This window comes from Schistocerca gregaria, unplaced genomic scaffold (assembly GCF_023897955.1).
Source record: "Schistocerca gregaria isolate iqSchGreg1 unplaced genomic scaffold, iqSchGreg1.2 ptg000318l, whole genome shotgun sequence".
Taxonomy (NCBI): domain Eukaryota; kingdom Metazoa; phylum Arthropoda; class Insecta; order Orthoptera; family Acrididae; genus Schistocerca; species Schistocerca gregaria.
Window position 1 is genome coordinate 489,367 of NW_026061796.1, and position 25,105 is coordinate 514,471.

Genomic DNA, 25,105 nt, shown 5'->3' on the forward strand with positions numbered 1-25,105 from the left:
AGCCCGGATAGCTCAGTCGGTAGAGCATTAGGCTTTTAACCTAAGGGTCCAGGGTTCAAGTCCCTGTTCGGGCGGAAATTTTAATAATTTGGTAGCGTTTCCTCTGGTAGTGGTGGAAACACTACGGAAAAGAATGCAGCAACGCCGTTTTCTGACACCACAGTGCTTTAAACGGTTCAATTTGCACGTGTCGGGAGAACGCTGCGTTCGGGGCAGCCGTGGCCGAGTGGTTAAGGCGTCTGACTCGAAAGTAGTTTCGAATCCCGCCGGCTGCGTGCGATTCTGCGTAAAGAGCAGCAAATACTTTCACACGCATGAATGAGCGTGCAAACCAATGACGCCATTCTAAACAAGACGAAAATTTCCGTTTAAGAATGCTGAGTTTCACGACGGCCGCTGCTTCCTGTGCCTACCGGTCCACCTCGCACTGACGATGTGACTGCAGGAAGCCGTCGCAGGCCCACGAGTGCGCCCCCGTCATTTTCTCGCGCCTTCGCCGAGTTCGTGAGTACACACACGTGCTTGAAATTGTTGGACAGAGTGAAGGTTCATTCCTTTTTAGGAATTGCAATTCAATCAGTCGAGTGCGGCAAAAGCAATGGCGCCGCGTTTCTTTTCAATGATCTCGCAGCTACTTGCAAGTATGTCCATCCCTTAAGACGCCAGAAAACTAGCGTCAGCGGCGCGTCAGTGGGAAGTCGGTGAAGTCGCCATTGGAGCCATAAGCCAGCAATTACGACATGCGAATCACTCGCACACGACGCAGCTGTATGACAATGCTCGTGCGTGGGTGCGGATAGCTCAGTCGGTAGAGCGTTAGGTTTTCAACCAAAGGGTCCTGGGTTCTAGTCCCTGTCGGGGCGAAAATTAATACACTTTCGTAACGTCTAATGTGCTGGCAGTGGAATCACTACAGAAAAGAGTGAGCCCATGCTGCCTTCTGCCATGAGATTGCTTGCAAAGGTGGGAGTTTCAGTTGTCGAGAGACGCTTCTGAGACGTGCAGTCGTGGCCGAGTGGTTAAGGCGTCTGACTTGAAATCAGATTCCCTCTGGGAGCGTAGGTTCGAGTCCTGCCGACTGCGGAAATTTTCTCGCTCTCAGAAGATGGACGTTCAGCTGCGTCCTAGCAGTTGCGTCACTACTAAACACGTGGGCCGCCAGCAAGGTGCAGTGTTCTTGGCTCCAGGGTGCAGCGCTACAGTCGTGCCCAGAAGCCACAGCTCATCTCCTTGTCTCACAACCGTCCACCAGGTGTCAGTGCAAGTGTCGCCTCTCTGGGCAGTGCAGATGTGATTATTTTAGCTTGCAAACGATGACGTGTAGCAATTAATGAGCAAACGCAAGTCAAACGTTTTACCGCGTGTATCTGCTAGATACTGCCTCACACACGTTGGAGAGGCTCACTCCTTCCTCTGCCTCGTTCTCTGCACACTAGTTGCACGTGGCATCGATATAGCACAGCTTTTCTAGCGTCAGCGAAGTCGATATTACATGAATCGAGTCGACATGTTTGCTAGTTACGACGATGGAAGCAGAAGAAATGTGTGTGGTACTTTACTGCATCTGCTGTTCGCCTTTCGGCGTCCCTGTGTTCTTTCAGACGAAGATGACTGTGAAATTGGCAACGGGGCAGACGTGCAAAAGAGGGGCGCTGTACGTCAGCCGAAATAGCTCAGTTGGGAGAGCGTTAGACTGAAGATCTAAAGGTCCCTGGTTCGATCCCGGGTTTCGGCACGGCTTCGTTTTGAAGCCGACGCCAATGGAATTGCTCTGACTTTGTGATAATGTAACTAGAGCCGAGAACGGACATGACTCTCTTCTGTAACTGTTCTGGTTGTCTAGTGCTTGCCATAAGAGGAACACAGTAGGCAACTCTCTGAGAAGTAAGAAAATAAAAAAACGTCCTACCGACTGCGTTCCCTGTTTTGTGCCAGGAGGTGAAGAACGTCTCCAGCGGAACCGTGAGCGAAAACGTGGGAAACATTGCATTCGAAGTGCTTGTGAATTTTCCAATTGCCCGATGAGTGTCGACAAAACACGTAAATCCTCTACTCCAACGTATGAGACGTAACGACTGCTGCAGTTTGTTTTTGCATCGTGTGTCAACATTGTTCGATGGTCTGTTACGAGCTTTGCGCGATAAGTTTGCAGACAGCATTCAGGCGACGTTTAACTACTAACAGCTCCATGCAGCGATTGCACAACAGTAAAGGACATGAGTCAATGTGTCGTTGTGCATCGTGAGATGTTTCATAAGGCGTTGTGAGCCCGGATAGCTCAGTCGGTAGAGCATTAGGCTTTTAACCTAAGGGTCCAGGGTTCAAGTCCCTGTTCGGGCGGAAATTTTAATAATTTGGTAGCGTTTCCTCTGGTAGTGGTGGAAACACTACGGAAAAGAATGCAGCAACGCCGTTTTCTGACACCACAGTGCTTTAAACGGTTCAATTTGCACGTGTCGGGAGAACGCTGCGTTCGGGGCAGCCGTGGCCGAGTGGTTAAGGCGTCTGACTCGAAAGTAGTTTCGAATCCCGCCGGCTGCGTGCGATTCTGCGTAAAGAGCAGCAAATACTTTCACACGCATGAATGAGCGTGCAAACCAATGACGCCATTCTAAACAAGACGAAAATTTCCGTTTAAGAATGCTGAGTTTCACGACGGCCGCTGCTTCCTGTGCCTACCGGTCCACCTCGCACTGACGATGTGACTGCAGGAAGCCGTCGCAGGCCCACGAGTGCGCCCCCGTCATTTTCTCGCGCCTTCGCCGAGTTCGTGAGTACACACACGTGCTTGAAATTGTTGGACAGAGTGAAGGTTCATTCCTTTTTAGGAATTGCAATTCAATCAGTCGAGTGCGGCAAAAGCAATGGCGCCGCGTTTCTTTTCAATGATCTCGCAGCTACTTGCAAGTATGTCCATCCCTTAAGACGCCAGAAAACTAGCGTCAGCGGCGCGTCAGTGGGAAGTCGGTGAAGTCGCCATTGGAGCCATAAGCCAGCAATTACGACATACGAATCACTCGCACACGACGCAGCTGTATGACAATGCTCGTGCGTGGGTGCGGATAGCTCAGTCGGTAGAGCGTTAGGTTTTCAACCAAAGGGTCCTGGGTTCTAGTCCCTGTCGGGGCGAAAATTAATACACTTTCGTAACGTCTAATGTGCTGGCAGTGGAATCACTACAGAAAAGAGTGAGCCCATGCTGCCTTCTGCCATGAGATTGCTTGCAAAGGTGGGAGTTTCAGTTGTCGAGAGACGCTTCTGAGACGTGCAGTCGTGGCCGAGTGGTTAAGGCGTCTGACTTGAAATCAGATTCCCTCTGGGAGCGTAGGTTCGAGTCCTGCCGACTGCGGAAATTTTCTCGCTCTCAGAAGATGGACGTTCAGCTGCATCCTAGCAGTTGCGTCACTACTAAACACGTGGGCCGCCAGCAAGGTGCAGTGTTCTTGGCTCCAGGGTGCAGCGCTACAGTCGTGCCCAGAAGCCACAGCTCATCTCCTCGTCTCACAACCGTCCACCAGGTGTCAGTGCAAGTGTCGCCTCTCTGGGCAGTGCAGATGTGATTATTTTAGCTTGCAAACGATGACGTGTAGCAATTAATGAGCAAACGCAAGTCAAACGTTTTACCGCGTGTATCTGCTAGATACTGCCTCACACACGTTGGAGAGGCTCACTCCTTCCTCTGCCTCGTTCTCTGCACACTAGTTGCACGTGGCATCGATATAGCACAGCTTTTCTAGCGTCAGCGAAGTCGATATTACATGAATCGAGTCGACATGTTTGCTAGTTACGACGATGGAAGCAGAAGAAATGTGTGTGGTACTTTACTGCATCTGCTGTTCGCCTTTCGGCGTCCCTGTGTTCTTTCAGACGAAGATGACTGTGAAATTGGCAACGGGGCAGACGTGCAAAAGAGGGGCGCTGTACGTCAGCCGAAATAGCTCAGTTGGGAGAGCGTTAGACTGAAGATCTAAAGGTCCCTGGTTCGATCCCGGGTTTCGGCACGGCTTCGTTTTGAAGCCGACGCCAATGGAATTGCTCTGACTTTGTGATAATGTAACTAGAGCCGAGAACGGACATGACTCTCTTCTGTAACTGTTCTGGTTGTCTAGTGCTTGCCATAAGAGGAACACAGTAGGCAACTCTCTGAGAAGTAAGAAAATAAAAAAACGTCCTACCGACTGCGTTCCCTGTTTTGTGCCAGGAGGTGAAGAACGTCTCCAGCGGAACCGTGAAATGAGCGAAAACGTGGGAAACATTGCATTCGAAGTGCTTGTGAATTTTCCAATTGCCCGATGAGTGTCGACAAAACACGTAAATCCTCTACTCCAACGTATGAGACGTAACGACTGCTGCAGTTTGTTTTTGCATCGTGTGTCAACATTGTTCGATGGTCTGTTACGAGCTTTGCGCGATAAGTTTGCAGACAGCATTCAGGCGACGTTTAACTACTAACAGCTCCATGCAGCGATTGCACAACAGTAAAGGACATGAGTCAATGTGTCGTTGTGCATCGTGAGATGTTTCATAAGGCGTTGTGAGCCCGGATAGCTCAGTCGGTAGAGCATTAGGCTTTTAACCTAAGGGTCCAGGGTTCAAGTCCCTGTTCGGGCGGAAATTTTAATAATTTGGTAGCGTTTCCTCTGGTAGTGGTGGAAACACTACGGAAAAGAATGCAGCAACGCCGTTTTCTGACACCACAGTGCTTTAAACGGTTCAATTTGCACGTGTCGGGAGAACGCTGCGTTCGGGGCAGCCGTGGCCGAGTGGTTAAGGCGTCTGACTCGAAAGTAGTTTCGAATCCCGCCGGCTGCGTGCGATTCTGCGTAAAGAGCAGCAAATACTTTCACACGCATGAATGAGCGTGCAAACCAATGACGCCATTCTAAACAAGACGAAAATTTCCGTTTAAGAATGCTGAGTTTCACGACGGCCGCTGCTTCCTGTGCCTACCGGTCCACCTCGCACTGACGATGTGACTGCAGGAAGCCGTCGCAGGCCCACGAGTGCGCCCCCGTCATTTTCTCGCGCCTTCGCCGAGTTCGTGAGTACACACACGTGCTTGAAATTGTTGGACAGAGTGAAGGTTCATTCCTTTTTAGGAATTGCAATTCAATCAGTCGAGTGCGGCAAAAGCAATGGCGCCGCGTTTCTTTTCAATGATCTCGCAGCTACTTGCAAGTATGTCCATCCCTTAAGACGCCAGAAAACTAGCGTCAGCGGCGCGTCAGTGGGAAGTCGGTGAAGTCGCCATTGGAGCCATAAGCCAGCAATTACGACATGCGAATCACTCGCACACGACGCAGCTGTATGACAATGCTCGTGCGTGGGTGCGGATAGCTCAGTCGGTAGAGCGTTAGGTTTTCAACCAAAGGGTCCTGGGTTCTAGTCCCTGTCGGGGCGAAAATTAATACACTTTCGTAACGTCTAATGTGCTGGCAGTGGAATCACTACAGAAAAGAGTGAGCCCATGCTGCCTTCTGCCATGAGATTGCTAGCAAAGGTGGGAGTTTCAGTTGTCGAGAGACGCCTCTGAGACGTGCAGTCGTGGCCGAGTGGTTAAGGCGTCTGACTTGAAATCAGATTCCCTCTGGGAGCGTAGGTTCGAGTCCTGCCGACTGCGGAAATTTTCTCGCTCTCAGAAGATGGACGTTCAGCTGCATCCTAGCAGTTGCGTCACTACTAAACACGTGGGCCGCCAGCAAGGTGCAGTGTTCTTGGCTCCAGGGTGCAGCGCTACAGTCGTGCCCAGAAGCCACAGCTCATCTCCTCGTCTCACAACCGTCCACCAGGTGTCAGTGCAAGTGTCGCCTCTCTGGGCAGTGCAGATGTGATTATTTTAGCTTGCAGACGATGACGTGTAGCAATTAATGAGCAAACGCAAGTCAAACGTTTTACCGCGTGTATCTGCTAGATACTGCCTCACACACGTTGGAGAGGCTCACTCCTTCCTCTGCCTCGTTCTCTGCACACTAGTTGCACGTGGCATCGATATAGCACAGCTTTTCTAGCGTCAGCGAAGTCAATATTACATGAATCGAGTCGACATGTTTGCTAGTTACGACGATGGAAGCAGAAGAAATGTGTGTGGTACTTTACTGCATCTGCTGTTCGCCTTTCGGCGTCCCTGTGTTCTTTCAGACGAAGATGACTGTGAAATTGGCAACGGGGCAGACGTGCAAAAGAGGGGCGCTGTACGTCAGCCGAAATAGCTCAGTTGGGAGAGCGTTGGACTGAAGATCTAAAGGTCCCTGGTTCGATCCCGGGTTTCGGCACGGCTTCGTTTTGAAGCCGACGCCAATGGAATTGCTCTGACTTTGTGATAATGTAACTAGAGCCGAGAACGGACATGACTCTCTTCTGTAACTGTTCTGGTTGTCTAGTGCTTGCCATAAGAGGAACACAGTAGGCAACTCTCTGAGAAGTAAGAAAATAAAAAAACGTCCTACCGACTGCGTTCCCTGTTTTGTGCCAGGAGGCGAAGAACGTCTCCAGCGGAACCGTGAAATGAGCGAAAACGTGGGAAACATTGCATTCGAAGTGCTTGTGAGTTTTCCAATTGCCCGATGAGTGTCGACAAAACACGTAAATCCTCTACTCCAACGTATGAGACGTAACGACTGCTGCAGTTTGTTTTTGCATCGTGTGTCAACATTGTTCGATGGTCTGTTACGAGCTTTGCGCGATAAGTTTGCAGACAGCATTCAGGCGACGTTTAACTACTAACAGCTCCATGCAGCGATTGCACAACAGTAAAGGACATGAGTCAATGTGTCGTTGTGCATCGTGAGATGTTTCATAAGGCGTTGTGAGCCCGGATAGCTCAGTCGGTAGAGCATTAGGCTTTTAACCTAAGGGTCCAGGGTTCAAGTCCCTGTTCGGGCGGAAATTTTAATAATTTGGTAGCGTTTCCTCTGGTAGTGGTGGAAACACTACGGAAAAGAATGCAGCAACGCCGTTTTCTGACACCACAGTGCTTTAAACGGTTCAATTTGCACGTGTCGGGAGAACGCTGCGTTCGGGGCAGCCGTGGCCGAGTGGTTAAGGCGTCTGACTCGAAAGTAGTTTCGAATCCCGCCGGCTGCGTGCGATTCTGCGTAAAGAGCAGCAAATATTTTCACACGCATGAATGAGCGTGCAAACCAATGACGCCATTCTAAACAAGACGAAAATTTCCGTTTAAGAATGCTGAGTTTCACGACGGCCGCTGCTTCCTGTGCCTACCGGTCCACCTCGCACTGACGATGTGACTGCAGGAAGCCGTCGCAGGCCCACGAGTGCGCCCCCGTCATTTTCTCGCGCCTTCGCCGAGTTCGTGAGTACACACACGTGCTTGAAATTGTTGGACAGAGTGAAGGTTCATTCCTTTTTAGGAATTGCAATTCAATCAGTCGAGTGCGGCAAAAGCAATGGCGCCGCGTTTCTTTTCAATGATCTCGCAGCTACTTGCAAGTATGTCCATCCCTTAAGACGCCAGAAAACTAGCGTCAGCGGCGCGTCAGTGGGAAGTCGGTGAAGTCGCCATTGGAGCCATAAGCCAGCAATTACGACATGCGAATCACTCGCACACGACGCAGCTGTATGACAATGCTCGTGCGTGGGTGCGGATAGCTCAGTCGGTAGAGCGTTAGGTTTTCAACCAAAGGGTCCTGGGTTCTAGTCCCTGTCGGGGCGAAAATTAATACACTTTCGTAACGTCTAATGTGCTGGCAGTGGAATCACTACAGAAAAGAGTGAGCCCATGCTGCCTTCTGCCATGAGATTGCTTGCAAAGGTGGGAGTTTCAGTTGTCGAGAGACGCTTCTGAGACGTGCAGTCGTGGCCGAGTGGTTAAGGCGTCTGACTTGAAATCAGATTCCCTCTGGGAGCGTAGGTTCGAGTCCTGCCGACTGCGGAAATTTTCTCGCTCTCAGAAGATGGACGTTCAGCTGCATCCTAGCAGTTGCGTCACTACTAAACACGTGGGCCGCCAGCAAGGTGCAGTGTTCTTGGCTCCAGGGTGCAGCGCTACAGTCGTGCCCAGAAGCCACAGCTCATCTCCTCGTCTCACAACCGTCCACCAGGTGTCAGTGCAAGTGTCGCCTCTCTGGGCAGTGCAGATGTGATTATTTTAGCTTGCAGACGATGACGTGTAGCAATTAATGAGCAAACGCAAGTCAAACGTTTTACCGCGTGTATCTGCTAGATACTGCCTCACACACGTTGGAGAGGCTCACTCCTTCCTCTGCCTCGTTCTCTGCACACTAGTTGCACGTGGCATCGATATAGCACAGCTTTTCTAGCGTCAGCGAAGTCAATATTACATGAATCGAGTCGACATGTTTGCTAGTTACGACGATGGAAGCAGAAGAAATGTGTGTGGTACTTTACTGCATCTGCTGTTCGCCTTTCGGCGTCCCTGTGTTCTTTCAGACGAAGATGACTGTGAAATTGGCAACGGGGCAGACGTGCAAAAGAGGGGCGCTGTACGTCAGCCGAAATAGCTCAGTTGGGAGAGCGTTGGACTGAAGATCTAAAGGTCCCTGGTTCGATCCCGGGTTTCGGCACGGCTTCGTTTTGAAGCCGACGCCAATGGAATTGCTCTGACTTTGTGATAATGTAACTAGAGCCGAGAACGGACATGACTCTCTTCTGTAACTGTTCTGGTTGTCTAGTGCTTGCCATAAGAGGAACACAGTAGGCAACTCTCTGAGAAGTAAGAAAATAAAAAAACGTCCTACCGACTGCGTTCCCTGTTTTGTGCCAGGAGGCGAAGAACGTCTCCAGCGGAACCGTGAAATGAGCGAAAACGTGGGAAACATTGCATTCGAAGTGCTTGTGAGTTTTCCAATTGCCCGATGAGTGTCGACAAAACACGTAAATCCTCTACTCCAACGTATGAGACGTAACGACTGCTGCAGTTTGTTTTTGCATCGTGTGTCAACATTGTTCGATGGTCTGTTACGAGCTTTGCGCGATAAGTTTGCAGACAGCATTCAGGCGACGTTTAACTACTAACAGCTCCATGCAGCGATTGCACAACAGTAAAGGACATGAGTCAATGTGTCGTTGTGCATCGTGAGATGTTTCATAAGGCGTTGTGAGCCCGGATAGCTCAGTCGGTAGAGCATTAGGCTTTTAACCTAAGGGTCCAGGGTTCAAGTCCCTGTTCGGGCGGAAATTTTAATAATTTGGTAGCGTTTCCTCTGGTAGTGGTGGAAACACTACGGAAAAGAATGCAGCAACGCCGTTTTCTGACACCACAGTGCTTTAAACGGTTCAATTTGCACGTGTCGGGAGAACGCTGCGTTCGGGGCAGCCGTGGCCGAGTGGTTAAGGCGTCTGACTCGAAAGTAGTTTCGAATCCCGCCGGCTGCGTGCGATTCTGCGTAAAGAGCAGCAAATACTTTCACACGCATGAATGAGCGTGCAAAACAATGACGCCATTCTAAACAAGACGAAAATTTCCGTTTAAGAATGCTGAGTTTCACGACGGCCGCTGCTTCCTGTGCCTACCGGTCCACCTCGCACTGACGATGTGACTGCAGGAAGCCGTCGCAGGCCCACGAGTGCGCCCCCGTCATTTTCTCGCGCCTTCGCCGAGTTCGTGAGTACACACACGTGCTTGAAATTGTTGGACAGAGTGAAGGTTCATTCCTTTTTAGGAATTGCAATTCAATCAGTCGAGTGCGGCAAAAGCAATGGCGCCGCGTTTCTTTTCAATGATCTCGCAGCTACTTGCAAGTATGTCCATCCCTTAAGACGCCAGAAAACTAGCGTCAGCGGCGCGTCAGTGGGAAGTCGGTGAAGTCGCCATTGGAGCCATAAGCCAGCAATTACGACATGCGAATCACTCGCACACGACGCAGCTGTATGACAATGCTCGTGCGTGGGTGCGGATAGCTCAGTCGGTAGAGCGTTAGGTTTTCAACCAAAGGGTCCTGGGTTCTAGTCCCTGTCGGGGCGAAAATTAATACACTTTCGTAACGTCTAATGTGCTGGCAGTGGAATCACTACAGAAAAGAGTGAGCCCATGCTGCCTTCTGCCATGAGATTGCTTGCAAAGGTGGGAGTTTCAGTTGTCGAGAGACGCTTCTGAGACGTGCAGTCGTGGCCGAGTGGTTAAGGCGTCTGACCTGAAATCAGATTCTCTCTGGGAGCGTAGGTTCGAGTCCTGCCGACTGCGGAAATTTTCTCGCTCTCAGAAGATGGACGTTCAGCTGCATCCTAGCAGTTGCGTCACTACTAAACACGTGGGCCGCCAGCAAGGTGCAGTGTTCTTGGCTCCAGGGTGCAGCGCTACAGTCGTGCCCAGAAGCCACAGCTCATCTCCTTGTCTCACAACCGTCCACCAGGTGTCAGTGCAAGTGTCGCCTCTCTGGGCAGTGCAGATGTGATTATTTTAGCTTGCAGACGATGACGTGTAGCAATTAATGAGCAAACGCAAGTCAAACGTTTTACCGCGTGTATCTGCTAGATACTGCCTCACACACGTTGGAGAGGCTCACTCCTTCCTCTGCCTCGTTCTCTGCACACTAGTTGCACGTGGCATCGATATAGTACAGCTTTTCTAGCGTCAGCGAAGTCAATATTACATGAATCGAGTCGACATGTTTGCTAGTTACGACGATGGAAGCAGAAGAAATGTGTGTGGTACTTTACTGCATCTGCTGTTCGCCTTTCGGCGTCCCTGTGTTCTTTCAGACGAAGATGACTGTGAAATTGGCAACGGGGCAGACGTGCAAAAGAGGGGCGCTGTACGTCAGCCGAAATAGCTCAGTTGGGAGAGCGTTGGACTGAAGATCTAAAGGTCCCTGGTTCGATCCCGGGTTTCGGCACGGCTTCGTTTTGAAGCCGACGCCAATGGAATTGCTCTGACTTTGTGATAATGTAACTAGAGCCGAGAACGGACATGACTCTCTTCTGTAACTGTTCTGGTTGTCTAGTGCTTGCCATAAGAGGAACACAGTAGGCAACTCTCTGAGAAGTAAGAAAATAAAAAAACGTCCTACCGACTGCGTTCCCTGTTTTGTGCCAGGAGGTGAAGAACGTCTCCAGCGGAACCGTGAAATGAGCGAAAACGTGGGAAACATTGCATTCGAAGTGCTTGTGAGTTTTCCAATTGCCCGATGAGTGTCGACAAAACACGTAAATCCTCTACTCCAACGTATGAGACGTAACGACTGCTGCAGTTTGTTTTTGCATCGTGTGTCAACATTGTTCGATGGTCTGTTACGAGCTTTGCGCGATAAGTTTGCAGACAGCATTCAGGCGACGTTTAACTACTAACAGCTCCATGCAGCGATTGCACAACAGTAAAGGACATGAGTCAATGTGTCGTTGTGCATCGTGATATGTTTCATAAGGCGTTGTGAGCCCGGATAGCTCAGTCGGTAGAGCATTAGGCTTTTACCCTAAGGGTCCAGGGTTCAAGTCCCTGTTCGGGCGGAAATTTTAATAATTTGGTAGCGTTTCCTCTGGTAGTGGTGGAAACACTACGGAAAAGAATGCAGCAACGCCGTTTTCTGACACCACAGTGCTTTAAACGGTTCAATTTGCACGTGTCGGGAGAACGCTGCGTTCGGGGCAGCCGTGGCCGAGTGGTTAAGGCGTCTGACTCGAAAGTAGTTTCGAATCCCGCCGGCTGCGTGCGATTCTGCGTAAAGAGCAGCAAATACTTTCACACGCATGAATGAGCGTGCAAACCAATGACGCCATTCTAAACAAGACGAAAATTTCCGTTTAAGAATGCTGAGTTTCACGACGGCCGCTGCTTCCTGTGCCTACCGGTCCACCTCGCACTGACGATGTGACTGCAGGAAGCCGTCGCAGGCCCACGAGTGCGCCCCCGTCATTTTCTCGCGCCTTCGCCGAGTTCGTGAGTACACACACGTGCTTGAAATTGTTGGACAGAGTGAAGGTTCATTCCTTTTTAGGAATTGCAATTCAATCAGTCGAGTGCGGCAAAAGCAATGGCGCCGCGTTTCTTTTCAATGATCTCGCAGCTACTTGCAAGTATGTCCATCCCTTAAGACGCCAGAAAACTAGCGTCAGCGGCGCGTCAGTGGGAAGTCGGTGAAGTCGCCATTGGAGCCATAAGCCAGCAATTACGACATGCGAATCACTCGCACACGACGCAGCTGTATGACAATGCTCGTGCGTGGGTGCGGATAGCTCAGTCGGTAGAGCGTTAGGTTTTCAACCAAAGGGTCCTGGGTTCTAGTCCCTGTCGGGGCGAAAATTAATACACTTTCGTAACGTCTAATGTGCTGGCAGTGGAATCACTACAGAAAAGAGTGAGCCCATGCTGCCTTCTGCCATGAGATTGCTTGCAAAGGTGGGAGTTTCAGTTGTCGAGAGACGCTTCTGAGACGTGCAGTCGTGGCCGAGTGGTTAAGGCGTCTGACCTGAAATCAGATTCTCTCTGGGAGCGTAGGTTCGAGTCCTGCCGACTGCGGAAATTTTCTCGCTCTCAGAAGATGGACGTTCAGCTGCATCCTAGCAGTTGCGTCACTACTAAACACGTGGGCCGCCAGCAAGGTGCAGTGTTCTTGGCTCCAGGGTGCAGCGCTACAGTCGTGCCCAGAAGCCACAGCTCATCTCCTCGTCTCACAACCGTCCACCAGGTGTCAGTGCAAGTGTCGCCTCTCTGGGCAGTGCAGATGTGATTATTTTAGCTTGCAGACGATGACGTGTAGCAATTAATGAGCAAACGCAAGTCAAACGTTTTACCGCGTGTATCTGCTAGATACTGCCTCACACACGTTGGAGAGGCTCACTCCTTCCTCTGCCTCGTTCTCTGCACACTAGTTGCACGTGGCATCGATATAGCACAGCTTTTCTAGCGTCAGCGAAGTCAATATTACATGAATCGAGTCGACATGTTTGCTAGTTACGACGATGGAAGCAGAAGAAATGTGTGTGGTACTTTACTGCATCTGCTGTTCGCCTTTCGGCGTCCCTGTGTTCTTTCAGACGAAGATGACTGTGAAATTGGCAACGGGGCAGACGTGCAAAAGAGGGGCGCTGTACGTCAGCCGAAATAGCTCAGTTGGGAGAGCGTTGGACTGAAGATCTAAAGGTCCCTGGTTCGATCCCGGGTTTCGGCACGGCTTCGTTTTGAAGCCGACGCCAATGGAATTGCTCTGACTTTGTGATAATGTAACTAGAGCCGAGAACGGACATGACTCTCTTCTGTAACTGTTCTGGTTGTCTAGTGCTTGCCATAAGAGGAACACAGTAGGCAACTCTCTGAGAAGTAAGAAAATAAAAAAACGTCCTACCGACTGCGTTCCCTGTTTTGTGCCAGGAGGTGAAGAACGTCTCCAGCGGAACCGTGAAATGAGCGAAAACGTGGGAAACATTGCATTCGAAGTGCTTGTGAGTTTTCCAATTGCCCGATGAGTGTCGACAAAACACGTAAATCCTCTACTCCAACGTATGAGACGTAACGACTGCTGCAGTTTGTTTTTGCATCGTGTGTCAACATTGTTCGATGGTCTGTTACGAGCTTTGCGCGATAAGTTTGCAGACAGCATTCAGGCGACGTTTAACTACTAACAGCTCCATGCAGCGATTGCACAACAGTAAAGGACATGAGTCAATGTGTCGTTGTGCATCGTGATATGTTTCATAAGGCGTTGTGAGCCCGGATAGCTCAGTCGGTAGAGCATTAGGCTTTTACCCTAAGGGTCCAGGGTTCAAGTCCCTGTTCGGGCGGAAATTTTAATAATTTGGTAGCGTTTCCTCTGGTAGTGGTGGAAACACTACGGAAAAGAATGCAGCAACGCCGTTTTCTGACACCACAGTGCTTTAAACGGTTCAATTTGCACGTGTCGGGAGAACGCTGCGTTCGGGGCAGCCGTGGCCGAGTGGTTAAGGCGTCTGACTCGAAAGTAGTTTCGAATCCCGCCGGCTGCGTGCGATTCTGCGTAAAGAGCAGCAAATACTTTCACACGCATGAATGAGCGTGCAAACCAATGACGCCATTCTAAACAAGACGAAAATTTCCGTTTAAGAATGCTGAGTTTCACGACGGCCGCTGCTTCCTGTGCCTACCGGTCCACCTCGCACTGACGATGTGACTGCAGGAAGCCGTCGCAGGCCCACGAGTGCGCCCCCGTCATTTTCTCGCGCCTTCGCCGAGTTCGTGAGTACACACACGTGCTTGAAATTGTTGGACAGAGTGAAGGTTCATTCCTTTTTAGGAATTGCAATTCAATCAGTCGAGTGCGGCAAAAGCAATGGCGCCGCGTTTCTTTTCAATGATCTCGCAGCTACTTGCAAGTATGTCCATCCCTTAAGACGCCAGAAAACTAGCGTCAGCGGCGCGTCAGTGGGAAGTCGGTGAAGTCGCCATTGGAGCCATAAGCCAGCAATTACGACATGCGAATCACTCGCACACGACGCAGCTGTATGACAATGCTCGTGCGTGGGTGCGGATAGCTCAGTCGGTAGAGCGTTAGGTTTTCAACCAAAGGGTCCTGGGTTCTAGTCCCTGTCGGGGCGAAAATTAATACACTTTCGTAACGTCTAATGTGCTGGCAGTGGAATCACTACAGAAAAGAGTGAGCCCATGCTGCCTTCTGCCATGAGATTGCTTGCAAAGGTGGGAGTTTCAGTTGTCGAGAGACGCTTCTGAGACGTGCAGTCGTGGCCGAGTGGTTAAGGCGTCTGACCTGAAATCAGATTCTCTCTGGGAGCGTAGGTTCGAGTCCTGCCGACTGCGGAAATTTTCTCGCTCTCAGAAGATGGACGTTCAGCTGCATCCTAGCAGTTGCGTCACTACTAAACACGTGGGCCGCCAGCAAGGTGCAGTGTTCTTGGCTCCAGGGTGCAGCGCTACAGTCGTGCCCAGAAGCCACAGCTCATCTCCTCGTCTCACAACCGTCCACCAGGTGTCAGTGCAAGTGTCGCCTCTCTGGGCAGTGCAGATGTGATTATTTTAGCTTGCAGACGATGACGTGTAGCAATTAATGAGCAAACGCAAGTCAAACGTTTTACCGCGTGTATCTGCTAGATACTGCCTCACACACGTTGGAGAGGCTCACTCCTTCCTCTGCCTCGTTCTCTGCACACTAGTTGCACGTGGCATCGATATAGCACAGCTTTTCTAGCGTCAGCGAAGTCAATATTACATGAATCGAGTCGACATGTTTGCTAGTTACGACGATGGAAGCAGAAGAAATGTGTGTGGTACTTTACTGCATCTGCTGTTCGCCTTTCGGCGTCCCTGTGTTCTTTCAGACGAAGATGACTGTGAAATTGGCAACGGGGCAGACGTGCAAAAGAGGGGCGCTGTACGTCAGCCGAAATAGCTCAGTTGGGAGAGCGTTGGACTGAAGATCTAAAGGTCCTTGGTTCGATCCCGGGTTTCGGCACGGCTTCGTTTTGAAGCCGACGCCAATGGAATTGCTCTGACTTTGTGATAATGTAACTAGAGCCGAGAACGGACATGACTCTCTTCTGTAACTGTTCTGGTTGTCTAGTGCTTGCCATAAGAGGAACACAGTAGGCAACTCTCTGAGAAGTAAGAAAATAAAAAAACGTCCTACCGACTGCGTTCCCTGTTTTGTGCCAGGAGGTGAAGAACGTCTCCAGCGGAACCGTGAAATGAGCGAAAACGTGGGAAACATTGCATTCGAAGTGCTTGTGAATTTTCCAATTGCCCGATGAGTGTCGACAAAACACGTAAATCCTCTACTCCAACGTATGAGACGTAACGACTGCTGCAGTTTGTTTTTGCATCGTGTGTCAACATTGTTCGATGGTCTGTTACGAGCTTTGCGCGATAAGTTTGCAGACAGCATTCAGGCGACGTTTAACTACTAACAGCTCCATGCAGCGATTGCACAACAGTAAAGGACATGAGTCAATGTGTCGTTGTGCATCGTGAGATGTTTCATAAGGCGTTGTGAGCCCGGATAGCTCAGTCGGTAGAGCATTAGGCTTTTAACCTAAGGGTCCAGGGTTCAAGTCCCTGTTCGGGCGGAAATTTTAATAATTTGGTAGCGTTTCCTCTGGTAGTGGTGGAAACACTACGGAAAAGAATGCAGCAACGCCGTTTTCTGACACCACAGTGCTTTAAACGGTTCAATTTGCACGTGTCGGGAGAACGCTGCGTTCGGGGCAGCCGTGGCCGAGTGGTTAAGGCGTCTGACTCGAAAGTAGTTTCGAATCCCGCCGGCTGCGTGCGATTCTGCGTAAAGAGCAGCAAATACTTTCACACGCATGAATGAGCGTGCAAACCAATGACGCCATTCTAAACAAGACGAAAATTTCCGTTTAAGAATGCTGAGTTTCACGACGGCCGCTGCTTCCTGTGCCTACCGGTCCACCTCGCACTGACGATGTGACTGCAGGAAGCCGTCGCAGGCCCACGAGTGCGCCCCCGTCATTTTCTCGCGCCTTCGCCGAGTTCGTGAGTACACACACGTGCTTGAAATTGTTGGACAGAGTGAAGGTTCATTCCTTTTTAGGAATTGCAATTCAATCAGTCGAGTGCGGCAAAAGCAATGGCGCCGCGTTTCTTTTCAATGATCTCGCAGCTACTTGCAAGTATGTCCATCCCTTAAGACGCCAGAAAACTAGCGTCAGCGGCGCGTCAGTGGGAAGTCGGTGAAGTCGCCATTGGAGCCATAAGCCAGCAATTACGACATGCGAATCACTCGCACACGACGCAGCTGTATGACAATGCTCGTGCGTGGGTGCGGATAGCTCAGTCGGTAGAGCGTTAGGTTTTCAACCAAAGGGTCCTGGGTTCTAGTCCCTGTCGGGGCGAAAATTAATACACTTTCGTAACGTCTAATGTGCTGGCAGTGGAATCACTACAGAAAAGAGTGAGCCCATGCTGCCTTCTGCCATGAGATTGCTTGCAAAGGTGGGAGTTTCAGTTGTCGAGAGACGCTTCTGAGACGTGCAGTCGTGGCCGAGTGGTTAAGGCGACTGTCTTGAAATCAGATTCCCTCTGGGAGCGTAGGTTCGAGTCCTGCCGACTGCGGAAATTTTCTCGCTCTCAGAAGATGGACGTTCAGCTGCATCCTAGCAGTTGCGTCACTACTAAACACGTGGGCCGCCAGCAAGGTGCAGTGTTCTTGGCTCCAGGGTGCAGCGCTACAGTCGTGCCCAGAAGCCACAGCTCATCTCCTCGTCTCACAACCGTCCACCAGGTGTCAGTGCAAGTGTCGCCTCTCTGGGCAGTGCAGATGTGATTATTTTAGCTTGCAGACGATGACGTGTAGCAATTAATGAGCAAACGCAAGTCAAACGTTTTACCGCGTGTATCTGCTAGATACTGCCTCACACACGTTGGAGAGGCTCACTCCTTCCTCTGCCTCGTTCTCTGCACACTAGTTGCACGTGGCATCGATATAGCACAGCTTTTCTAGCGTCAGCGAAGTCAATATTACATGAATCGAGTCGACATGTTTGCTAGTTACGACGATGGAAGCAGAAGAAATGTGTGTGGTACTTTACTGCATCTGCTGTTCGCCTTTCGGCGTCCCTGTGTTCTTTCAGACGAAGATGACTGTGAAATTGGCAACGGGGCAGACGTGCAAAAGAGGGGCGCTGTACGTCAGCCGAAATAGCTCAGTTGGGAGAGCGTTGGACTGAAGATCTAAAGGTCCCTGGTTCGATCCCGGGTTTCGGCACGGCTTCGTTTTGAAGCCGACGCCAATGGAATTGCTCTGACTTTGTGATAATGTAACTAGAGCCGAGAACGGACATGACTCTCTTCTGTAACTGTTCTGGTTGTCTAGTGCTTGCCATAAGAGGAACACAGTAGGCAACTCTCTGAGAAGTAAGAAAATAAAAAAACGTCCTACCGACTGCGTTCCCTGTTTTGTGCCAGGAGGTGAAGAACGTCTCCAGCGGAACCGTGAAATGAGCGAAAACGTGGGAAACATTGCATTCGAAGTGCTTGTGAATTTTCCAATTGCCCGATGAGTGTCGACAAAACACGTAAATCCTCTACTCCAACGTATGAGACGTAACGACTGCTGCAGTTTGTTTTTGCATCGTGTGTCAACATTGTTCGATGGTCTGTTACGAGCTTTGCGCGATAAGTTTGCAGACAGCATTCAGGCGACGTTTAACTACTAACAGCTCCATGCAGCGATTGCACAACAGTAAAGGACATGAGTCAATGTGTCGTTGTGCATCGTGAGATGTTTCATAAGGCGTTGTGAGCCCGGATAGCTCAGTCGGTAGAGCATTAGGCTTTTAACCTAAGGGTCCAGGGTTCAAGTCCCTGTTCGGGCGGAAATTTTAATAATTTGGTAGCGTTTCCTCTGGTAGTGGTGGAAACACTACGGAAAAGAATGCAGCAACGCCGTTTTCTGACACCACAGTGCTTTAAACGGTTCGATTTGCACGTGTCGGGAGAACGCTGCGTTCGGGGCAGCCGTGGCCGAGTGGTTAAGGCGTCTGACTCGAAAGTAGTTTCGAATCCCGCCGGCTGCGTGCGATTCTGCGTAAAGAGCAGCAAATACTTTCACACGCATGAATGAGCGTGCAAACCAATGACGCCATTCTAAACAAGACGAAAATTTCCGTTTAAGAATGCTGAGTTTCACGACGGCCGCTGCTTCCTGTGCCTACCGGTCCACCTCGCACTGACGATGTGACTGCAGGAAGCCGTCGCAGGCCCACGAGTGCGCCCCCGTCATTTTCTCGCGCCTTCGCCGAGTTCGTGAGTACACACACGTGCTTGAAATTGTTGGACAGAGTGAAGGTTCATTCCTTTTTAGGAATTGCAATTCAATCAGTCGAGTGCGGCAAAAGCAATGGCGCCGCGTTTCTTTTCAATGATCTCGCAGCTACTTGCAAGTATGTCCATCCCTTAAGACGCCAGAAAACTAGCGTCAGCGGCGCGTCAGTGGGAAGTCGGTGAAGTCGCCATTGGAGCCATAAGCCAGCAATTACGACATGCGAATCACTCGCACACGACGCAGCTGTATGACAATGCTCGTGCGTGGGTGCGGATAGCTCAGTCGGTAGAGCGTTAGGTTTTCAACCAAAGGGTCCTGGGTTCTAGTCCCTGTCGGGGCGAAAATTAATACACTTTCGTAACGTCTAATGTGCTGGCAGTGGAATCACTACAGAAAAGAGTGAGCCCATGCTGCCTTCTGCCATGAGAATGCTTGCAAAGGTGGGAGTTTCAGTTGTCGAGAGACGCTTCTGAGACGTGCAGTCGTGGCCGAGTGGTTAAGGCGACTGTCTTGAAATCAGATTCCCTCTGGGAGCGTAGGTTCGAGTCCTGCCGACTGCGGAAATTTTCTCGCTCTCAGAAGATGGACGTTCAGCTGCATCCTAGCAGTTGCGTCACTACTAAACACGTGGGCCGCCAGCAAGGTGCAGTGTTCTTGGCTCCAGGGTGCAGCGCTACAGTCGTGCCCAGAAGCCACAGCTCATCTCCTCGTCTCACAACCGTCCACCAGGTGTCAGTGCAAGTGTCGCCTCTCTGGGCAGTGCAGATGTGATTATTTTAGCTTGCAGACGATGACGTGTAGCAATTAATGAGCAAACGCAAGTCAAACGTTTTACCGCGTGTATCTGCTAGATACTGCCTCACACACGTTGGAGAGGCTCACTCCTTCCTCTGCCTCGTTCTCTGCACACTAGTTGCACGTGGCATCGATATAGCACAGCTTTTCTAGCGTCAGCGAAGTCGATATTACATGAATCGAGTCGACATGTTTGCTAGTTACGACGATGGAAGCAGAAGAAATGTGTGTGGTACTTTACTGCATCTGCTGTTCGCCTTTCGGCGTCCCTGTGTTCTTTCAGACGAAGATGACTGTGAAATTGGCAACGGGGCAGACGTGCAAAAGAGGGGCGCTGTACGTCAGCCGAAATAGCTCAGTTGGGAGAGCGTTGGACTGAAGATCTAAAGGTCCCTGGTTCGATCCCGGGTTTCGGCACGGCTTCGTTTTGAAGCCGACGCCAATGGAATTGCTCTGACTTTGTGATAATGTAACTAGAGCCGAGAACGGACATGACTCTCTTCTGTAACTGTTCTGGTTGTCTAGTGCTTGCCATAAGAGGAACACAGTAGGCAACTCTCTGAGAAGTAAGAAAATAAAAAAACGTCCTACCGACTGCGTTCCCTGTTTTGTGCCAGGAGGTGAAGAACGTCTCCAGCGGAACCGTGAAATGAGCGAAAACGTGGGAAACATTGCATTCGAAGTGCTTGTGAATTTTCCAATTGCCCGATGAGTGTCGACAAAACACGTAAATCCTCTACTCCAACGTATGAGACGTAACGACTGCTGCAGTTTGTTTTTGCATCGTGTGTCAACATTGTTCGATGGTCTGTTACGAGCTTTGCGCGATAAGTTTGCAGACAGCATTCAGGCGACGTTTAACTACTAACAGCTCCATGCAGCGATTGCACAACAGTAAAGGACATGAGTCAATGTGTCGTTGTGCATCGTGAGATGTTTCATAAGGCGTTGTGAGCCCGGATAGCTCAGTCGGTAGAGCATTAGGCTTTTAACCTAAGGGTCCAGGGTTCAAGTCCCTGTTCGGGCGGAAATTTTAATAATTTGGTAGCGTTTCCTCTGGTAGTGGTGGAAACACTACGGAAAAGAATGCAGCAACGCCGTTTTCTGACACCACAGTGCTTTAAACGGTTCAATTTGCACGTGTCGGGAGAACGCTGCGTTCGGGGCAGCCGTGGCCGAGTGGTTAAGGCGTCTGACTCGAAAGTAGTTTCGAATCCCGCCGGCTGCGTGCGATTCTGCGTAAAGAGCAGCAAATACTTTCACACGCATGAATGAGCGTGCAAACCAATGACGCCATTCTAAACAAGACGAAAATTTCCGTTTAAGAATGCTGAGTTTCACGACGGCCGCTGCTTCCTGTGCCTACCGGTCCACCTCGCACTGACGATGTGACTGCAGGAAGCCGTCGCAGGCCCACGAGTGCGCCCCCGTCATTTTCTCGCGCCTTCGCCGAGTTCGTGAGTACACACACGTGCTTGAAATTGTTGGACAGAGTGAAGGTTCATTCCTTTTTAGGAATTGCAATTCAATCAGTCGAGTGCGGCAAAAGCAATGGCGCCGCGTTTCTTTTCAATGATCTCGCAGCTACTTGCAAGTATGTCCATCCCTTAAGACGCCAGAAAACTAGCGTCAGCGGCGCGTCAGTGGGAAGTCGGTGAAGTCGCCATTGGAGCCATAAGCCAGCAATTACGACATGCGAATCACTCGCACACGACGCAGCTGTATGACAATGCTCGTGCGTGGGTGCGGATAGCTCAGTCGGTAGAGCGTTAGGTTTTCAACCAAAGGGTCCTGGGTTCTAGTCCCTGTCGGGGCGAAAATTAATACACTTTCGTAACGTCTAATGTGCTGGCAGTGGAATCACTACAGAAAAGAGTGAGCCCATGCTGCCTTCTGCCATGAGATTGCTTGCAAAGGTGGGAGTTTCAGTTGTCGAGAGACGCTTCTGAGACGTGCAGTCGTGGCCGAGTGGTTAAGGCGACTGTCTTGAAATCAGATTCCCTCTGGGAGCGTAGGTTCGAGTCCTGCCGACTGCGGAAATTTTCTCGCTCTCAGAAGATGGACGTTCAGCTGCATCCTAGCAGTTGCGTCACTACTAAACACGTGGGCCGCCAGCAAGGTGCAGTGTTCTTGGCTCCAGGGTGCAGCGCTACAGTCGTGCCCAGAAGCCACAGCTCATCTCCTCGTCTCACAACCGTCCACCAGGTGTCAGTGCAAGTGTCGCCTCTCTGGGCAGTGCAGATGTGATTATTTTAGCTTGCAGACGATGACGTGTAGCAATTAATGAGCAAACGCAAGTCAAACGTTTTACCGCGTGTATCTGCTAGATACTGCCTCACACACGTTGGAGAGGCTCACTCCTTCCTCTGCCTCGTTCTCTGCACACTAGTTGCACGTGGCATCGATATAGCACAGCTTTTCTAGCGTCAGCGAAGTCAATATTACATGAATCGAGTCGACATGTTTGCTAGTTACGACGATGGAAGCAGAAGAAATGTGTGTGGTACTTTACTGCATCTGCTGTTCGCCTTTCGGCGTCCCTGTGTTCTTTCAGACGAAGATGACTGTGAAATTGGCAACGGGGCAGACGTGCAAAAGAGGGGCGCTGTACGTCAGCCGAAATAGCTCAGTTGGGAGAGCGTTGGACTGAAGATCTAAAGGTCCCTGGTTCGATCCCGGGTTTCGGCACGGCTTCGTTTTGAAGCCGACGCCAATGGAATTGCTCTGACTTTGTGATAATGTAACTAGAGCCGAGAACGGACATGACTCTCTTCTGTAACTGTTCTGGTTGTCTAGTGCTTGCCATAAGAGGAACACAGTAGGCAACTCTCTGAGAAGTAAGAAAATAAAAAAACGTCCTACCGACTGCGTTCCCTGTTTTGTGCCAGGAGGTGAAGAACGTCTCCAGCGGAACCGTGAAATGAGCGAAAACGTGGGAAACATTGCATTCGAAGTGCTTGTGAATTTTCCAATTGCCCGATGAGTGTCGACAAAACACGTAAATCCTCTACTCCAACGTATGAGACGTAACGGCTGCTGCAGTTTGTTTTTGCATCGTGTGTCAACATTGTTCGATGGTCTGTTACGAGCTTTGCGCGATAAGTTTGCAGACAGCATTCAGGCGACGTTTAACTACTAACAGCTCCATGCAGCGATTGCACAACAGTAAAGGACATGAGTCAATGTGTCGTTGTGCATCGTGAGATGTTTCATAAGGCGTTGTGAGCCCGGATAGCTCAGTCGGTAGAGCATTAGGCTTTTAACCTAAGGGTCCAGGGTTCAAGTCCCTGTTCGGGCGGAAATTTTAATAATTTGGTAGCGTTTCCTCTGGTAGTGGTGGAAACACTACGGAAAAGAATGCAGCAACGCCGTTTTCTGACACCACAGTGCTTTAAACGGTTCAATTTGCACGTGTCGGGAGAACGCTGCGTTCGGGGCAGCCGTGGCCGAGTGGTTAAGGCGTCTGACTCGAAAGTAGTTTCGAATCCCGCCGGCTGCGTGCGATTCTGCGTAAAGAGCAGCAAATACTTTCACACGCATGAATGAGCGTGCAAAACAATGACGCCATTCTAAACAAGACGAAAATTTCCGTTTAAGAATGCTGAGTTTCACGACGGCCGCTGCTTCCTGTGCCTACCGGTCCACCTCGCACTGACGATGTGACTGCAGGAAGCCGTCGCAGGCCCACGAGTGCGCCCCCGTCATTTTCTCGCGCCTTCGCCGAGTTCGTGAGTACACACACGTGCTTGAAATTGTTGGACAGAGTGAAGGTTCATTCCTTTTTAGGAATTGCAATTCAATCAGTCGAGTGCGGCAAAAGCAATGGCGCCGCGTTTCTTTTCAATGATCTCGCAGCTACTTGCAAGTATGTCCATCCCTTAAGACGCCAGAAAACTAGCGTCAGCGGCGCGTCAGTGGGAAGTCGGTGAAGTCGCCATTGGAGCCATAAGCCAGCAATTACGACATGCGAATCACTCGCACACGACGCAGCTGTATGACAATGCTCGTGCGTGGGTGCGGATAGCTCAGTCGGTAGAGCGTTAGGTTTTCAACCAAAGGGTCCTGGGTTCTAGTCCCTGTCGGGGCGAAAATTAATACACTTTCGTAACGTCTAATGTGCTGGCAGTGGAATCACTACAGAAAAGAGTGAGCCCATGCTGCCTTCTGCCATGAGATTGCTTGCAAAGGTGGGAGTTTCAGTTGTCGAGAGACGCTTCTGAGACGTGCAGTCGTGGCCGAGTGGTTAAGGCGACTGTCTTGAAATCAGATTCCTTCTGGGAGCGTAGGTTCGAGTCCTGCCGACTGCGGAAATTTTCTCGCTCTCAGAAGATGGACGTTCAGCTGCATCCTAGCAGTTGCGTCACTACTAAACACGTGGGCCGCCAGCAAGGTGCAGTGTTCTTGGCTCCAGGGTGCAGCGCTACAGTCGTGCCCAGAAGCCACAGCTCATCTCCTCGTCTCACAACCGTCCACCAGGTGTCAGTGCAAGTGTCGCCTCTCTGGGCAGTGCAGATGTGATTATTTTAGCTTGCAGACGATGACGTGTAGCAATTAATGAGCAAACGCAAGTCAAACGTTTTACCGCGTGTATCTGCTAGATACTGCCTCACACACGTTGGAGAGGCTCACTCCTTCCTCTGCCTCGTTCTCTGCACACTAGTTGCACGTGGCATCGATATAGCACAGCTTTTCTAGCGTCAGCGAAGTCAATATTACATGAATCGAGTCGACATGTTTGCTAGTTACGACGATGGAAGCAGAAGAAATGTGTGTGGTACTTTACTGCATCTGCTGTTCGCCTTTCGGCGTCCCTGTGTTCTTTCAGACGAAGATGACTGTGAAATTGGCAACGGGGCAGACGTGCAAAAGAGGGGCGCTGTACGTCAGCCGAAATAGCTCAGTTGGGAGAGCGTTAGACTGAAGATCTAAAGGTCCCTGGTTCGATCCCGGGTTTCGGCACGGCTTCGTTTTGAAGCCGACGCCAATGGAATTGCTCTGACTTTGTGATAATGTAACTAGAGCCGAGAACGGACATGACTCTCTTCTGTAACTGTTCTGGTTGTCTAGTGCTTGCCATAAGAGGAACACAGTAGGCAACTCTCTGAGAAGTAAGAAAATAAAAAAACGTCCTACCGACTGCGTTCCTTTTTTTGTGTCAGGAGGTGAAGAACGTCTCCAACGGAACCGTGAAATGAGCGAAAACGTGGGAAGCATTGCATTCGAAATGCTTGTGAAATTTCCAATTACTCAGTGAGTGTCGACAAAACACGTAAATCCTCTACTCCAACGTATGAGACGTAACGACTGCTGCAGTTTGTTTTTGCATCGTGTGTCAACATTGTTCGATGGTCTGTTACGAGCTTTGCGCGATAAGTTTGCAGACAGCATTCAGGCGACGTTTAACTACTAACAGCTCCATGCAGCGATTGCACAACAGTAAAGGACATGAGTCAATGTGTCGTTGTGCATCGTGAGATGTTTCATAAGGCGTTGTGAGCCCGGATAGCTCAGTCGGTAGAGCATTAGGCTTTTAACCTAAGGGTCCAGGGTTCAAGTCCCTGTTCGGGCGGAAATTTTAATAATTTGGTAGCGTTTCCTCTGGTAGTGGTGGAAACACTACGGAA

At 50.3% G+C, this 25,105-nt stretch overlaps 34 non-coding genes across 34 annotated transcripts; all 34 read left to right on the forward strand.

Moving 5' to 3' along the window:
- The first annotated feature begins 1 nt into the window (after position 1).
- Trnak-uuu (transfer RNA lysine (anticodon UUU)) lies at positions 2–74 on the forward strand. The gene has a single exon. It is a non-coding gene; the product is annotated as a tRNA-Lys (tRNA).
- A 927-nt stretch (positions 75–1,001) lies between these two features.
- Trnas-uga (transfer RNA serine (anticodon UGA)) lies at positions 1,002–1,083 on the forward strand. The gene has a single exon. It is a non-coding gene; the product is annotated as a tRNA-Ser (tRNA).
- A 579-nt stretch (positions 1,084–1,662) lies between these two features.
- Trnaf-gaa (transfer RNA phenylalanine (anticodon GAA)) lies at positions 1,663–1,735 on the forward strand. The gene has a single exon. It is a non-coding gene; the product is annotated as a tRNA-Phe (tRNA).
- A 532-nt stretch (positions 1,736–2,267) lies between these two features.
- Positions 2,268–2,340, forward strand: Trnak-uuu (transfer RNA lysine (anticodon UUU)). The gene has a single exon. It is a non-coding gene; the product is annotated as a tRNA-Lys (tRNA).
- Positions 2,341–3,267: 927 nt separating this feature from the next.
- On the forward strand, positions 3,268–3,349 carry Trnas-uga (transfer RNA serine (anticodon UGA)). The gene has a single exon. It is a non-coding gene; the product is annotated as a tRNA-Ser (tRNA).
- Positions 3,350–3,928: 579 nt separating this feature from the next.
- Trnaf-gaa (transfer RNA phenylalanine (anticodon GAA)) lies at positions 3,929–4,001 on the forward strand. The gene has a single exon. It is a non-coding gene; the product is annotated as a tRNA-Phe (tRNA).
- A 537-nt stretch (positions 4,002–4,538) lies between these two features.
- On the forward strand, positions 4,539–4,611 carry Trnak-uuu (transfer RNA lysine (anticodon UUU)). The gene has a single exon. It is a non-coding gene; the product is annotated as a tRNA-Lys (tRNA).
- A 927-nt stretch (positions 4,612–5,538) lies between these two features.
- Trnas-uga (transfer RNA serine (anticodon UGA)) lies at positions 5,539–5,620 on the forward strand. The gene has a single exon. It is a non-coding gene; the product is annotated as a tRNA-Ser (tRNA).
- A 579-nt stretch (positions 5,621–6,199) lies between these two features.
- On the forward strand, positions 6,200–6,272 carry Trnaf-gaa (transfer RNA phenylalanine (anticodon GAA)). Its single transcript has one exon. It is a non-coding gene; the product is annotated as a tRNA-Phe (tRNA).
- Positions 6,273–6,809: 537 nt separating this feature from the next.
- On the forward strand, positions 6,810–6,882 carry Trnak-uuu (transfer RNA lysine (anticodon UUU)). Its single transcript has one exon. It is a non-coding gene; the product is annotated as a tRNA-Lys (tRNA).
- Positions 6,883–7,809: 927 nt separating this feature from the next.
- Positions 7,810–7,891, forward strand: Trnas-uga (transfer RNA serine (anticodon UGA)). Its single transcript has one exon. It is a non-coding gene; the product is annotated as a tRNA-Ser (tRNA).
- A 579-nt stretch (positions 7,892–8,470) lies between these two features.
- Trnaf-gaa (transfer RNA phenylalanine (anticodon GAA)) lies at positions 8,471–8,543 on the forward strand. Its single transcript has one exon. It is a non-coding gene; the product is annotated as a tRNA-Phe (tRNA).
- A 537-nt stretch (positions 8,544–9,080) lies between these two features.
- On the forward strand, positions 9,081–9,153 carry Trnak-uuu (transfer RNA lysine (anticodon UUU)). The gene has a single exon. It is a non-coding gene; the product is annotated as a tRNA-Lys (tRNA).
- Positions 9,154–10,080: 927 nt separating this feature from the next.
- Trnas-uga (transfer RNA serine (anticodon UGA)) lies at positions 10,081–10,162 on the forward strand. The gene has a single exon. It is a non-coding gene; the product is annotated as a tRNA-Ser (tRNA).
- Positions 10,163–10,741: 579 nt separating this feature from the next.
- Positions 10,742–10,814, forward strand: Trnaf-gaa (transfer RNA phenylalanine (anticodon GAA)). The gene has a single exon. It is a non-coding gene; the product is annotated as a tRNA-Phe (tRNA).
- A 537-nt stretch (positions 10,815–11,351) lies between these two features.
- Positions 11,352–11,424, forward strand: Trnak-uuu (transfer RNA lysine (anticodon UUU)). The gene has a single exon. It is a non-coding gene; the product is annotated as a tRNA-Lys (tRNA).
- Positions 11,425–12,351: 927 nt separating this feature from the next.
- On the forward strand, positions 12,352–12,433 carry Trnas-uga (transfer RNA serine (anticodon UGA)). The gene has a single exon. It is a non-coding gene; the product is annotated as a tRNA-Ser (tRNA).
- A 579-nt stretch (positions 12,434–13,012) lies between these two features.
- Positions 13,013–13,085, forward strand: Trnaf-gaa (transfer RNA phenylalanine (anticodon GAA)). The gene has a single exon. It is a non-coding gene; the product is annotated as a tRNA-Phe (tRNA).
- Positions 13,086–13,622: 537 nt separating this feature from the next.
- Positions 13,623–13,695, forward strand: Trnak-uuu (transfer RNA lysine (anticodon UUU)). The gene has a single exon. It is a non-coding gene; the product is annotated as a tRNA-Lys (tRNA).
- A 927-nt stretch (positions 13,696–14,622) lies between these two features.
- On the forward strand, positions 14,623–14,704 carry Trnas-uga (transfer RNA serine (anticodon UGA)). Its single transcript has one exon. It is a non-coding gene; the product is annotated as a tRNA-Ser (tRNA).
- Positions 14,705–15,283: 579 nt separating this feature from the next.
- On the forward strand, positions 15,284–15,356 carry Trnaf-gaa (transfer RNA phenylalanine (anticodon GAA)). The gene has a single exon. It is a non-coding gene; the product is annotated as a tRNA-Phe (tRNA).
- Positions 15,357–15,893: 537 nt separating this feature from the next.
- Trnak-uuu (transfer RNA lysine (anticodon UUU)) lies at positions 15,894–15,966 on the forward strand. The gene has a single exon. It is a non-coding gene; the product is annotated as a tRNA-Lys (tRNA).
- A 927-nt stretch (positions 15,967–16,893) lies between these two features.
- On the forward strand, positions 16,894–16,975 carry Trnas-uga (transfer RNA serine (anticodon UGA)). Its single transcript has one exon. It is a non-coding gene; the product is annotated as a tRNA-Ser (tRNA).
- A 579-nt stretch (positions 16,976–17,554) lies between these two features.
- Trnaf-gaa (transfer RNA phenylalanine (anticodon GAA)) lies at positions 17,555–17,627 on the forward strand. Its single transcript has one exon. It is a non-coding gene; the product is annotated as a tRNA-Phe (tRNA).
- A 537-nt stretch (positions 17,628–18,164) lies between these two features.
- Positions 18,165–18,237, forward strand: Trnak-uuu (transfer RNA lysine (anticodon UUU)). The gene has a single exon. It is a non-coding gene; the product is annotated as a tRNA-Lys (tRNA).
- Positions 18,238–19,164: 927 nt separating this feature from the next.
- On the forward strand, positions 19,165–19,246 carry Trnas-uga (transfer RNA serine (anticodon UGA)). Its single transcript has one exon. It is a non-coding gene; the product is annotated as a tRNA-Ser (tRNA).
- Positions 19,247–19,825: 579 nt separating this feature from the next.
- Positions 19,826–19,898, forward strand: Trnaf-gaa (transfer RNA phenylalanine (anticodon GAA)). The gene has a single exon. It is a non-coding gene; the product is annotated as a tRNA-Phe (tRNA).
- A 537-nt stretch (positions 19,899–20,435) lies between these two features.
- On the forward strand, positions 20,436–20,508 carry Trnak-uuu (transfer RNA lysine (anticodon UUU)). Its single transcript has one exon. It is a non-coding gene; the product is annotated as a tRNA-Lys (tRNA).
- Positions 20,509–21,435: 927 nt separating this feature from the next.
- Positions 21,436–21,517, forward strand: Trnas-uga (transfer RNA serine (anticodon UGA)). The gene has a single exon. It is a non-coding gene; the product is annotated as a tRNA-Ser (tRNA).
- A 579-nt stretch (positions 21,518–22,096) lies between these two features.
- On the forward strand, positions 22,097–22,169 carry Trnaf-gaa (transfer RNA phenylalanine (anticodon GAA)). Its single transcript has one exon. It is a non-coding gene; the product is annotated as a tRNA-Phe (tRNA).
- Positions 22,170–22,706: 537 nt separating this feature from the next.
- Trnak-uuu (transfer RNA lysine (anticodon UUU)) lies at positions 22,707–22,779 on the forward strand. The gene has a single exon. It is a non-coding gene; the product is annotated as a tRNA-Lys (tRNA).
- A 927-nt stretch (positions 22,780–23,706) lies between these two features.
- Positions 23,707–23,788, forward strand: Trnas-uga (transfer RNA serine (anticodon UGA)). The gene has a single exon. It is a non-coding gene; the product is annotated as a tRNA-Ser (tRNA).
- A 579-nt stretch (positions 23,789–24,367) lies between these two features.
- Trnaf-gaa (transfer RNA phenylalanine (anticodon GAA)) lies at positions 24,368–24,440 on the forward strand. Its single transcript has one exon. It is a non-coding gene; the product is annotated as a tRNA-Phe (tRNA).
- A 537-nt stretch (positions 24,441–24,977) lies between these two features.
- On the forward strand, positions 24,978–25,050 carry Trnak-uuu (transfer RNA lysine (anticodon UUU)). Its single transcript has one exon. It is a non-coding gene; the product is annotated as a tRNA-Lys (tRNA).
- Positions 25,051–25,105: the final 55 nt, after the last annotated feature.